This window comes from Aedes aegypti, chromosome 2 (genome assembly GCF_002204515.2).
Source record: "Aedes aegypti strain LVP_AGWG chromosome 2, AaegL5.0 Primary Assembly, whole genome shotgun sequence".
NCBI classification, from domain to species: Eukaryota; Metazoa; Arthropoda; class Insecta; order Diptera; family Culicidae; genus Aedes; species Aedes aegypti.
The window spans coordinates 98,814,881-98,828,107 of NC_035108.1; positions in this window are offsets into that span (position 1 = coordinate 98,814,881).

Consider the following 13,227-nt stretch of genomic DNA (forward strand, 5'->3'; position numbering starts at 1 on the left):
GTGCAATTAAATCGTGTCATACTTAGAACAATGTGTTCTTTCGATCAAAACACAAAAACCTGTGAATTTTTCTTCACTAAAGCAATTTAAAAAATTGTCGAATGTGTCAAATATGCAGTTATGGACAGTAGAATGGTTTATATACAAATAGAAAGTATTTTCATTTCTAGCCATTTTTATGACCAATACTTGTAGTTTTGAAGTCACTTTTAGGTCACATTTTGGTCACTATTTGGTCACTTTTTGGTCACTATTTTGATCAATTTGGTCACTAAAGTCACTATTATTTTGCTGTCTAACTGCTACCAGCCCTGACTTCGCAATTGGATTAGATGGACAAATAGATGTAACAGTTGCGAAAAAGTTACTCGTCTTTTCGGTGAGAACCGAACCACGTGATTATTGAGTTAAAATCGAATTCAGGTTAACTTTTGCGTCCATGAGTCCTCTCGTGGTGTAGAGGTAACGCGTCCTATTTAGTGAAAGGCGAGTCGTGAGTGTCGTATTCTCAACCGTAATCGCGGTCCGTTGTCGCTCTGAATCACGATTGGTAGTCCCCAGGTCTGAAACACCTCACTTAAGGCTGAATTCGTACTCTCTGCATCCATAGATCGCATCTCCACGACATGAAGATACCTGGAGTACGTATCGATCACAATCAAAAACTCACCTGAACCAAAGTTGGGAACGGACAAGAAGTCAACTTGTAAAACTTCCCATGGACCATCTGGAAGTTCCCTGGATACAAGTGGTACCGGAGGATTGCGTTTAGACAAGAGGGCACATGTTTCGCAGTTCTTAACAAATCGAGAAACTTCAGCAGACATCTTTGGCCACCAGAAAAATTGACGCATCACACGCTTCATGGCCATTACACCAACGTGTCCACCGTGAGCAGAATCAAGTGCCCTTCTACGTCCGAATTCGGTAAAGAAGTTGGTCAAATGCCTGGATTCTTCATCCAATTCGATGTGGAAAAACGCGTTGGCTATGTCAATAGTCGAGAACCAGGTGGCGCCGTCTAGTTCTGCCAAGATCTGCTCCAAAGTTGGCATTGAAAATGGTGTCCTAAATATGTAGCGGTTAGGGCCTCTCAGATCAATAACCAGCCTTATGTCATTTTTCCCCTTAGGTACCACCAACATGGAGGAACAAAACGAAGTATCCATCCCCTCGACTACTGGCTCAATTATATTCGCATTTATCAGCTCTTGGATTCTTTTCTCGACCAACGGTCTCACGGCCAATGGAATATTGAGGAAAATGTTTCGACAAGGCGGCTTAGATCTATCGTAATGGATCTTAACCGGCGGCAAATTGAATTTGGGGAAAATTTCGTTTGTGGCTATCGTTGCAATTTCACCTGCAATCAAGGATATATGCGATCCAAAACGCTGTGATTGTACAGGAACCTTTAGACCAAGCATTAGAATACTGTATCGTGATGCAGTTGATCTACCTAGCAGAGCACGTACTTCGCTGACCACATAGAATTTCTCCAGCAGAAGTGGCCTATCATCCGAAATAAAAAGGTATGCGAGGAAAGTAGCAACTACCTTGATTTCGCCGACGGTTGCGTACGCCTTCAGTGGTCTGTCGGTCTGATATTTTACCTCGAACACTTCATCTCTATGCTTAGGATTAGAAATCAGTTCTTGAAACAAATCTTCAGTAAATGTGTTGACCTGTGCTCCAGAATCGATCAAGAATGAACAGCGCAATCCAGCCACAACTCCAACTATAACTCCATCATCTGTTGTAACATTATAAACATGGGAGCTCGTGCCAGGTGGTTTGTTTGGCATTGATCGATTAAGCTAGCGTAACATGAGGTGAATAAGTTTAGAACCATACATTGATCAACAGTATATCAATACTTACAGTATTTACACTTATAGCGTTTATTTCAACATGTTTTGAATCCTTTTCCGGAAGTGCAGCCTGAAGTGTTGCGACAAGAGATGAAGAATCTGGTTGTTGTTTGGGCGGCATCATTAACTCAAGATCGCTTACAAGGGGATCACAAGGACTACTGTGAATTACCACTCTGTTGTTGGGAATCGATTCCTGCATAGTAAATTTCAAAATAATGATTGTTTCACATTAATTCATTTATTGAAGTCATGAAAATCATATAACAAAAGGTAATTTAATGCTTCCTTTCAAAATTCAATGCCCGATTAATTTTCCGTAGCGACACTTACCGAGTCTTCGCCAGCTGAAACTTCTTCGAACTTCTCAACAGCGGCAATTTTGGCCGGAGCTGCTTCCATTCCCATCTGAGCAGTACGCTTATATGCGCTTGAGGTGCACGCCCTTACAATGTGCCCCACAACACCGCATCTGTTGCAAGTTTTATCTCGAGCATTGCACACATTTGCCGAGTGATAAAAACCGTTGCAACGCCAGCACGTTTCTCCTGGTGCAGACAATGTTTGTGGTTGATACTGATTCCTTGGGATTGATTGCCTGCCTCTTAGACCCCGCCAGGTGCCTCGGCGACTCGGATACCCACGAGCAATAGCATTCCCACGAATAGGACGATTTGGTACCCAGCTGTACGGCGATCTTACCGGAGCAATCAATGCGTGACTTGGATTTTCAATCTGCTTTTCATGTTTCTGCATAACATATTCTTCATTGAGTCTTATTGCTTCCAGTTCGCGAACTTTGTCAACCAAGTCTGCGAAGTTTCCCTTGCGACTAAGCATCTTCAAAGCAGTAGTCCGTACGTCTCGATTCCTAGCGTGTTCGGCGACTGTAGCCACAACTTCCTCGAATTCTTTATCTGGATCATATTCACACAGGCGAGCTGTTGAACCAACCCTTATGATGAAATTCAGATCAGATTCCTCACATTTTTGAACCATTAGTGCCAGCCGACGTCTCATCAACATGACATCAGACCCAGAGCCAAAATAGGTCTTCAGACGATGCATGGCGTTTGAAAATGGAGCTGATTTTTCATCTGGCGCATCTCCTTGCGATTTGGTATTCCTGTAGATTTCAAGCAAACCTGTTCCAGCCTTGACCTTGAAGATCGTGTACATTGTTGCCTCTTCCTCAATACCAGCCAAATTCATAGAATCAATTAGCAAGTCTTTCCACTGTTCGAAGGTCTGACGATGGATTTGGTCGTTTTCGGCAGCCTTGCATTCTGGTACATTGATCGACGCTACCGACAGTTGGTTCATCGATGATAAAAAACGAGATTCTTCAAGACTTCGGAACGCACCGGGAGCGAATGCCATGTGTCGAGTACTACTGAACCTGTTTGGCACATCGAAGTCAAGATTGTGGTGATCTGGATTACTTCCAGCCCTGTCGTCCTGCTTAGTCGCGCTTAGTCGACGACTAAGAAGCTTTTATCACACTTTTTATTAACGCCCTTTGGGACATCAGTTGAAAATTCAAGCTGTATCATCGACCTGAATTAATTTAACAATGTTGCATGAAGATCAGGTGCAACTAAATCAACGCCCTGGAGTAATTTGACCTTGTCTCAATTAGATCAGTGGCCTTTAACGCCCTGTAGGATATCATTAAATAATTACAAGCTATATTAACGCCCTGGAATAGTTTGAACTATGTAGATCAGGTGCATCTTAACGGTCTGTAGGACATCAATCGAAATTTTCAAATTGTTTCAACGCCCTAGACTAATTTGCGAGATCTGGAGCATCTATACGCCATGTAGAAAATCGATCAAAATTTCCGAGCTGTATAAACACCCTGGAAAATTCCAAGTTTTATCAACACCGTGCAGTAATTTGATATTGTTTCACGTAGATCAGATGCATCTTAACTCCCTGTTTGAAATAAATCGATCAATCTGTGTCGACGCCCTGGAGTAGCTTGACGTTATTCCACATAGATCTTTGCGAGATCTGGAACACCTCAACGCCCTGTAGAAAATCAATCGAAATTTTCATGCTGTATTAACGTCATGGAGTAATTCGACCTTATTCCATGTAAATCGGGTGCATCTTGACGCTCTGTATGACATCAATTGTAAATTCCTATCTTTATCAACGCCCTGGCTCTATTCTACACAGCTCTTTGCGTGATCTATAGCATCTGAACGCACTGTAGAAAATAAATCCAAACCTACGTGCTCCAGGGAGTTGGAGTAATTTGAGCTTATTTCATGTATATCAGATACAACTTAACGCCCTGTACATTTATTGTAAACTCTAAGCTGGATCAACGTTCTGGATTAATTTGACATTTTTCCATGTAGACCAGGTGCATGTGACCACCCTTTAGCGCTTAATTTGTTAATTCCAAGCTATATCAACGCGCTGAAGTAAGAGTACACAAAGATCTTGGCGAGATCTGAAACACTTTACCCTATGTAGATCATGCGCACCTCATAGCCCTGTATAACATCAATCGAGATTGTCAAGCTGTATCAACGCTCTGGAGTAATTTTTGCCTCAAATACATGAGCTGTATGTAAATGCATCATGTAATAAATTCATTGCTGTATCAACACCCAGGAGAAATTTGACAATATTCCAAATAAATCAGGTGTATTTGAACATCCTGTATCAAATTAAAATTGGTCCAACATCAATTAAAATTGGTAAGCTATATCAACGCCCTTGAATAATTTGACTTTATCTCACCTATATCTTTGCAAGATCTGAAGGATCTAAAAATTCCTTTGGAAAATCAATCGAAATTTTTCATGCTGCTTCAACACACTGAATTTTTTTGATCTTGTGTTATGTGAATCAACTGCATTTTAACGCCCTGATTAAGATCAATTTCAAATTCTAATCGGTACATACGACAAATTTGACCTTATCCTTTGTAGATAAAGTGCGCCTTGACGCCCTAAATCAATTAAAAATTCCAAGCTTCATCGACGCCTTGGAGTAATTTGACCTTAATTCAAGAAGATTAGGTGCATCTTAACGCCCTGAAGGATATCAGTTGTAAAATACATGCTTCTAAAACACATTAGAGTAATCTGACATTGTCTTATGTAGATCATTTGCATCTTAACACTTTGTATCATTTGGAAATTTCAAGCTGTATCAAGGTACTGGATTTATGTGACCTTACCCTACATAGATCAGCTGCATATTAACGCCCTTTATGGCATCACCCAGTCAACATTTTGGTTGGTATAACTTTTGTTATACATCATTCTATATGAATCAATTCAATCGTATAGAATGCACGAAAAGGCTATATACATACCAAAGTGGAGGCTATATGCGTACTTGGCACGACTTTTTCAGATTTTCTGCGATCCAAAATACGATGCCACAAAATTTGGATGAAAATAAAAAAAAAGTTTCGGATAAGCCTCGTACTCGGAACCTCTGGACTAGTAATCCGACACCTTACCACTGTACCACTGAGGGTTACATAATATACAAGTGATTATTTGCCAATATTTATGTATGTTTCATGTTCAGGGACACTTGCTTTGTTGTTCTATGAAGCCCATCGTCAGCAGATACCAAGTTTAGGTGGCAATTTTTGCTAAGTTATTGCGATTTCATATGATGCTTTCTGGATTGATATATGATCTGTCAGTTAATACAACTTAACGCGATTCTACGTTGCAGTATTTACGACATGTTTTGTTGTCAACACAGATTGTCCTTTATGAATCGTATTGGAGATTTATATACAACTTTTGTTGACATTGATAACGCTTAATCTGGTATGTTATGCGATTCTGATTTCGGTCGTACGAATATGTGATTTCGGATGCACATGCTTATACGATACGTGGTTCACTGAGCAATCAAAATTGTTAAGCTACATTAAAGTCATGAAGTTTGATCATGTCGCATTTAGGTCAGACCTGAGGACATAAGCTGAAAATTCAAAGCAGTGTCAACGTTCTGGAGTAATTTGACTTTATTATATGTAGATCGGCTGCATCTCGTCGCCCTGTAGGGCATCAATTAAATATTTCAAACTTTATCAACGCTCTGAAGTATATTGACCTAATTCCATGTAGATCATATGCATATCAACGCTCTGTATGGTATGAATCAAAATTGTCAAGCTTATAAATCCCTTGGAGTAAATTTTAGATCAGAGCTACATTTTAATGCCCTCTATGACAAAAATCGAAATTAACCCGAGCTGTATTAACACACTGGAGTAATTTGATATTGTCTCAGTAACTCAGAATCATCTCAAGGTACTCTTGAAGTTTGATGAGATACATGAAATTTTTAAGCAGAAAAAAATAATGCACTTAATATGTTCTAAAGACAATCAGTTCGTATTCTTGTTCATTTTGGGCCAATAGTTTTCATGTGATAGTGACGAAAATTCATTATCAAGTACGCATCAAAAACGGTATTTGCTGAAATGAGTTTGAAAACCTGCTGTAATGAATAATTAACAAGTCTTAAATCCACTAATAGATAAAACGCCAAACTACTATTATAAATAATAGCGTAATATTTTGAAATCCAGGGCAATTGTCAATTTTTTTGTACTTTAACATCACTTCAAGAGCGACATTTCATTTTCAAATTAAGTGATATATTTGGCTGAAGTTCGAATCTCTTGTTTAATCCAAAAGTAAGGTTCAAACTTTCTAGATGTCCCGCTTTAAGAAACCTTGAGCATTTGTTCGTGAACTTAATTTTTCGATTCTATTTTTATATAAAATAATATAAGAGAATTTACGCATTTTCAGCATTCTTAGCCAATGCCGTGATTCTTTTGTAATTTTCTCGGACAAACGCAGACAAACTAAATGTTTGTTACGTTTATGTGTTGCTCAATCCTGTTTTGGATCACACAGGCAGGCTTGTTGAAAACATTTTAGAAACGTTTTTACAATACTTCAAATATCTCATGTAATTGTGACTATTGTCGGCATCCTCGTTTTCTTCAGCAGCCTTTCCCATAAGAACTACAGGTAAATCTGTTCTGCAATTCCACATAAGCCGCATTTTGAGGCGTATTTATTTCAATCAATGACATCTCTTGCGGAATTGTTTGTTCGGAAATCTCGTCAGGGGGGGAAGCGCAAGCATATTAGTGGATCCCTCTTACGCTAGCTAGCAGTTTGAAAAGAAGCTAATTTTTTGATACATTTCAGGTATTTCTTCACGTATCTTTCTTTTCATATATCCTAAAACACAAATCAAACTGAAAAATTATGTAGCATTCATGTGTAATAATTTTGGTCAATTGAAACTTGGTCATCTTGAATTTTATCAGAAAAAATCACCATTAGTTCACCATTCGTTTTTAATTTTGTGGTCACCATTAAAAAGCTAACTAAGTTGAATGCAAAATGATAATAAATCTTGTTACCTGGTTATCATCATTTGATAACTGATTTTGTTATGATCTTGGCTGAAGTAACAGCCAACATAACAAAATTGAGAACTCAAATTTGTTTGTCAAATAACAAAGTAATAGTAAATTATGTTATCTTTGAGTTCAAGTTGCTAACTAAATTTACAGTTTCATATTTTTATGAAGTTTATGGTCATAAATCACGGACAAGTTTTGGGAAGTGAGTGTTTTGGATTAAACTTATGCTTCATTATTTTACAAAATTTTGTATGGCGAACAGTCAGCTTTGTTTATCAACACACACTTTGTTAAAATGTTATCGGAAAGAAGTGTGATAACATATTTTGTTATCAATCTGTTATCAATAATGTCTGTTACGGATACAATTATAACCAATTTTGTTATCATTCGGTTACCATTGATAACATAATATCAAATTGATAACAGTGATAATGAAGGTTACTATTATTTTGATATCATCCAGTTATCCGCCTTTGCTCGGGTAAGGGGTCACCCAAAAATGACATTCATTATTTGAGGGAGGGCGATGGTCTACGAAAGTGTGACAGTGCTTTTATTAGGTATTAAAAGCCATGATAGAGGAGGGTGGGGGTCTAGAAATCCCGAAAAATGATGGACTTCATATTTGAAACTTCTCTAAGAAAAAACTGAGTTAGAACAGCTGCAAAAACTAGGTGTGCAATGGCATTAGTTGTTTGAAATAAACGATTTTCTAAATTTATGGAAACAACATATTTTGTACAACAAAGTAAGCAGTATTAAATCGCTGGTTCTTTCCTCGAGTAAACTGTAAAATGGGATTAAATTTTGGGTAAAATATCTGGCGGCCGTCTTAATTTTAAGCAATAGTATGAGTTACTTAGTATGATGATACTCATCATGTTGAAATTAAATAAAAATTGAGTTGAATACTCTCCATTTTGAAAAACTGTGTGAATTTTGATCATTTGTCCTTGGGTTTGAAAATATTCCGATGTATCTAGAGGGTTCGACATAATCCATTTATTTTTTTAAATTTATAGGTGTTTCTCCGTTTCACATTTGAATTGGAATGAGCATTGAACACAAACTAAACACGTGCAAATGCATATTAGTTCTCATGTGTTTGGAATATATATTAATTTGATACAATTTTCGTGTGAGACTCCCTCATTAACGCCTGGGAATACAACCGCCCTCTGGGCTATAGCAACGCCCTCCTTAAAAGGGAATAACTAAGAAGCTCAAATTTTACAACGACAGGGCTGATTACTTCCCGCATCCTGCGCATTAAGACCTGCTCTTAGCTCCTCATTTTCTTTGCGAGACTGCTCAAGTTCATTAGCCAATTGGGTTCTGATGGATCTTTCTTCCGCCAGTTGTTTGGACAGTTCGGACGACATCTCTTCTTCCGTGATCTTTGGTGCTCTCACATATTTTCCTGAAATCGAACACAAACACTGTTTGAATTCACAAAGCATTTGCAGTCCTTCTTGTTATATAGAGCACCATATCATTTTTATTAATCATAAAATTGTAATAACTTTTAGCCTTATATTTCATTGTTTGTCATTAAGTATAGATAACATCACGTTCCATACTAGTACTATGGTGAAAAAAGGAACCGATTCGTGTTTTTTTTTCTCTTTTTAGAAACCTGGCTCTTCAAATACTCGATATTCATTTTTTTTACTATGAAGGTAGAATTAACTCGTCCATTGCACTTTAAAAAATCATGGTTTATCATCCGGTACAGAGATCATCACGCTCTATTTTTTTTAAGAAGAAAAATTTCGCCCATCACTCAAAAAAACATGGTTTATCATCTGGTATAGAGATCATCACGCTCTATACTTTTTTTTTTTTTTTTTGTTATGTGGAGAAAAAATGATTCCATTTCGTCTCGTTCATTTCACTTAAAAAAAATTGAGACTTATCATCTGGTACAGAGAACATCACGCTCCATACTTTTTTTTTTCTTTTGTCACCACTCCACTAGGCCATCTCGCCATTTTTTTTTTCATCATTCGTTCTTGGGAAAAAAAAATCCGGTCAACTTTCACCCATTTGTAGTTGAAATGCAATCTTTTCTCTTTACTCACCTGGCGACCATGACCACGCCATGTCGTATTCTCAACCGTAATCGAGAAAATTACACGAATTTATGTATTTTTCAATATTTTTTCGGAGCTGCAAAATACCCGAACCTTCGCGTTTAAAATCGTTCACAGAATGCCGCGCTTCATTCCTTTCTCCTTTTACCTCTCCCAACCGGCATCCGATTCGAACTTGGCGTTTCATCTTTGCGTTTTCTCTCTTTCTGTTTTCCCCTTCAGAAAGTTCTCGTGGAATACACTTTAAACAAATAAATGTTCAATGTGCAAGATGAACAATAATAAATTATTTATATTTCTAGGTCAAGACACTTTGACTTTATGAAATTTATCAGAACAATATTTGCAATATTAAACAAAGAAACTTTTGTCTAGCATAAACATTTATTTATTATTATTATTATTTTTAATTATCGCCTAGATTACTACAGTGGATTCGATTCTCATTGAGAAGACGTGTTACTTTAGTTTTATGGTAGTTGTTCATGCTTCCACTCGACTGGTTTGCTGTGTTCTGTGAAAAATCATGTTTCCTTGTATTTGATATTGTCTGTTTCATTGACAACATAACGCACCGCCAACTTTCAAACAGACCGACAAAATCGTCGCCAGCAAACGAATCAAAGGATGAAAAACCGAATTTAGTACTATACAATTTAATTCCACTATCGTTTGTATCTTTTGACAGATACGCGTATTTTTGGAGTCGAATCTTGTACACGACACTGACGACGGCCTTACAGATGAGGTCGAAATACGCGTATACATATACATAGATACAAACATATACATAGATACAAACTATAGTAGAATGGCTAAAATATTAAAATATGCTTGTCTCGTAAGAAACCACATTCAAAATGCACACTTAAAATACTTCACACAAAGCTCTATCAGCTCAATGCAGGAAATGTACCCAATGAATAGACTTAATCAGAAAGTTTCTGGCCGTATGTTAGTTAGACACATATTATGAGCAGCTGTACAAAACTTATGCATTATTTGGACCAAGCACAACAAATCTTTAATAGTTAGCGGTCTTTATGTTACATAAATTGTTCAACAATTTTTAGCGTATCGAAATCACGACCGTAGATTTCTAGGCGTACTCTGATCATTTTTATGAAAAAATAGTTTGACAGCAGCCTGGCTGCTTGTTGATTTTCTGTTCGCATCCCCCAGGCACGGTAAAAAGAAACAAGGTATTATACTCCGAAAAATTACATTTGGCAGTGACGTCATTCCTATCGCAAACTCGAACGAGTGCAAAAAAAGCAAGGCCTGCTCTCCTTTACTATCCTCAAGGCGTCATGCTTGACGATAGGAATGACGACACATGTTTTGATGTAAATTCGTTGTTTACACGTGGGAATAGCCTACTTTGTTGTGTCTACCGTGCCCCCAGGTGGAATCAAATGGTATAGTACTAAATTCGTTTTTTCATCTACTTATAGGTATTCCACTAAACAGCTCAAAGATTTACTATAGAATCAAAGGATGTGATTTTCCGTTGTGCTGGTAAGACTGGTGAAACGTCAAATTTGCTGCGGCTTGTTGGCTGGCAACGGTTTCACCGGCGACGACTACAAATTATCTCGTCCGATAAGGTGCAAAATTTACAGTATGGAAATCCAGTTTTCCCCGATAGAATATTTAAAAGCTTTGATACTGGAAAAGTTTTGTTGGGATGCTATTCTTGTTGAAAATCTGAGATACACGCATCTCCGATAATAATTTGATATCGTGATACCAAATTAAAAAAATTTCACGAGTTTTATTAATATCATGATTTTTTTTTCAAGAACTTGTGGTTAACCTTATCGTATACATGCATTAAAAAGAAATATTTATGACGTTTTCAAGTTATGAATTTTTAAACAATTGACGGATAACTTTGAAATGTTCCATTGAAATGCCCTAATTGTCATGATTAACTTTGAAATAAAACAGTTTGCTAAATCAAATAAATCGAATATTTTTTTTTATAAGAATTGCGGTGCCTAAATACAAACGGGTGCAAGTGACATTTTGGTCGGTTTTGAGTTAAGTCTACTGAAAAATTTCACTATTTCCTGGCTTTCGAATGATATTTATATGTGATAATCCATGTAACAGAAAAAAAATCATGATTCTAGAGGCGGACCAAAACTTGCTGATAGAACTTCAAACTCGTTTTTCTTGAAAGCAGATTTTTATCTGGCAATCCCTCTATGATAATTTAAACTACAGTACTGACCCGATTTTGTCAGCCCCCGATTTTGTCTACCCCCGATTTTGTCAGCCTATTATAAACTAGTCAAAAAATTGTTATCGTCATGTTTTACCACAGTTACACTTAAATTGATGTTGTTGTTTGATGTCATGCACGCATGGGCGTAGCCAGAGGGGGCAACGAAAATGCCTTTTATTAAGTGTTAAATATCGATATTACCAATATAAGGGAGGGGGGAGCCCTTGATAAAAAAAACTGACTACGTCCATGTCCATCGCCCTCATAAAAGTCCATGTAACGATTCTACCCCATTACCCCGAATGCCATTTCCCCGAATCCCATCACCCCGAATGCACCATTACCCCGAATTCCATCACCCCGAATGCTTTTTCCCCGAATTCACAATTATCTTCACATGATGATATTGATGACATTTCCCAATGATTTTGAAATTCGGGGTAATGTCATTCGGGGTGATGGGTCGTTCGGGGGTTTTGGAATTCGGGGTAATGGCGTTCGGGTTAATGGCATTCGGGGTAATGGGATTCGGGGTAATGGGGTAGAATCCCATGTAACACGTCAACATTTGAAAAACAGGAACAATATAAAATGACCCGATTTTGTCAGCCTAAAATTCATCGAGGGGTTTACAAAATCGGGTTCTTACTGTATAAGAGTTGAAACGATTCTGTATTTGAAGGTCGTAATAGCTAGCTCATATGAATTTATTTGCGATATTATTAATTTAAATTTTGTTTTTTTTTCTTGCTTAATCTGTATCAAAATGATTCTTATAAGAGACACAATGAACACAGTGTTTGATATTTCAACAAAACCAAATATTGTTCTTTACATTATGGTAAACAGAAGAGTAAAACATAATAAAACATTATTTTTATCAGCATAGTTTAAAGTCTGGTTTTGCAACGTATAACAATTTTTACAAATTTAATTTGATTTGTGTTCATTATATACAATCAAAGTCACTTAAAGCATTAAATGTTTGGAATATGAATCAAAAGGGCATTTTTTGATAAGTTTTCAAATTACGTTTTTTATACTCCCTCTTCTTCTTCTTCTTCTTGGCATAACGTCCTCACTGGGACAGAGCCTGCTTCTCAGCATAATGCTCTTATGAGCTCTTCCACAGTTATTAACTGAGAGCTTTCTTTGCCAAAGTTGCCATTTTTGCATTCGTATATCGTGTGGCAGGTTCGGTTATATTCTATGCTCAGGGAAGTCAAGGAAATCTCCATAACGAAAAGGTCCTGGACCGACCAGGAATCGAACCCAGGCACCTTCAGCATGGCTTTGCTTTGTAGCCGCGGACTCTAACCACTTGGCTAAGGAAGGCCCCTTTTAAACTCCCTCCTTACCCCCAAATAAAAGAATGACTAAAAACTAATCGTTACTTTTTCCACCTGATCACTGGCAAATTGAATCACTAGATATAAACCAAAAGAAACCCATTTACAAACAGCGTTTCGAGTTGAAGTCAGTTTCAAATCTTGATAATAATTAACAAACATAAATAAATCTATAAACTACAGTACAGCTTAAATACACACACTCTTACACTTATATAACTGAAAACAATGAATGCAAGATATAAAT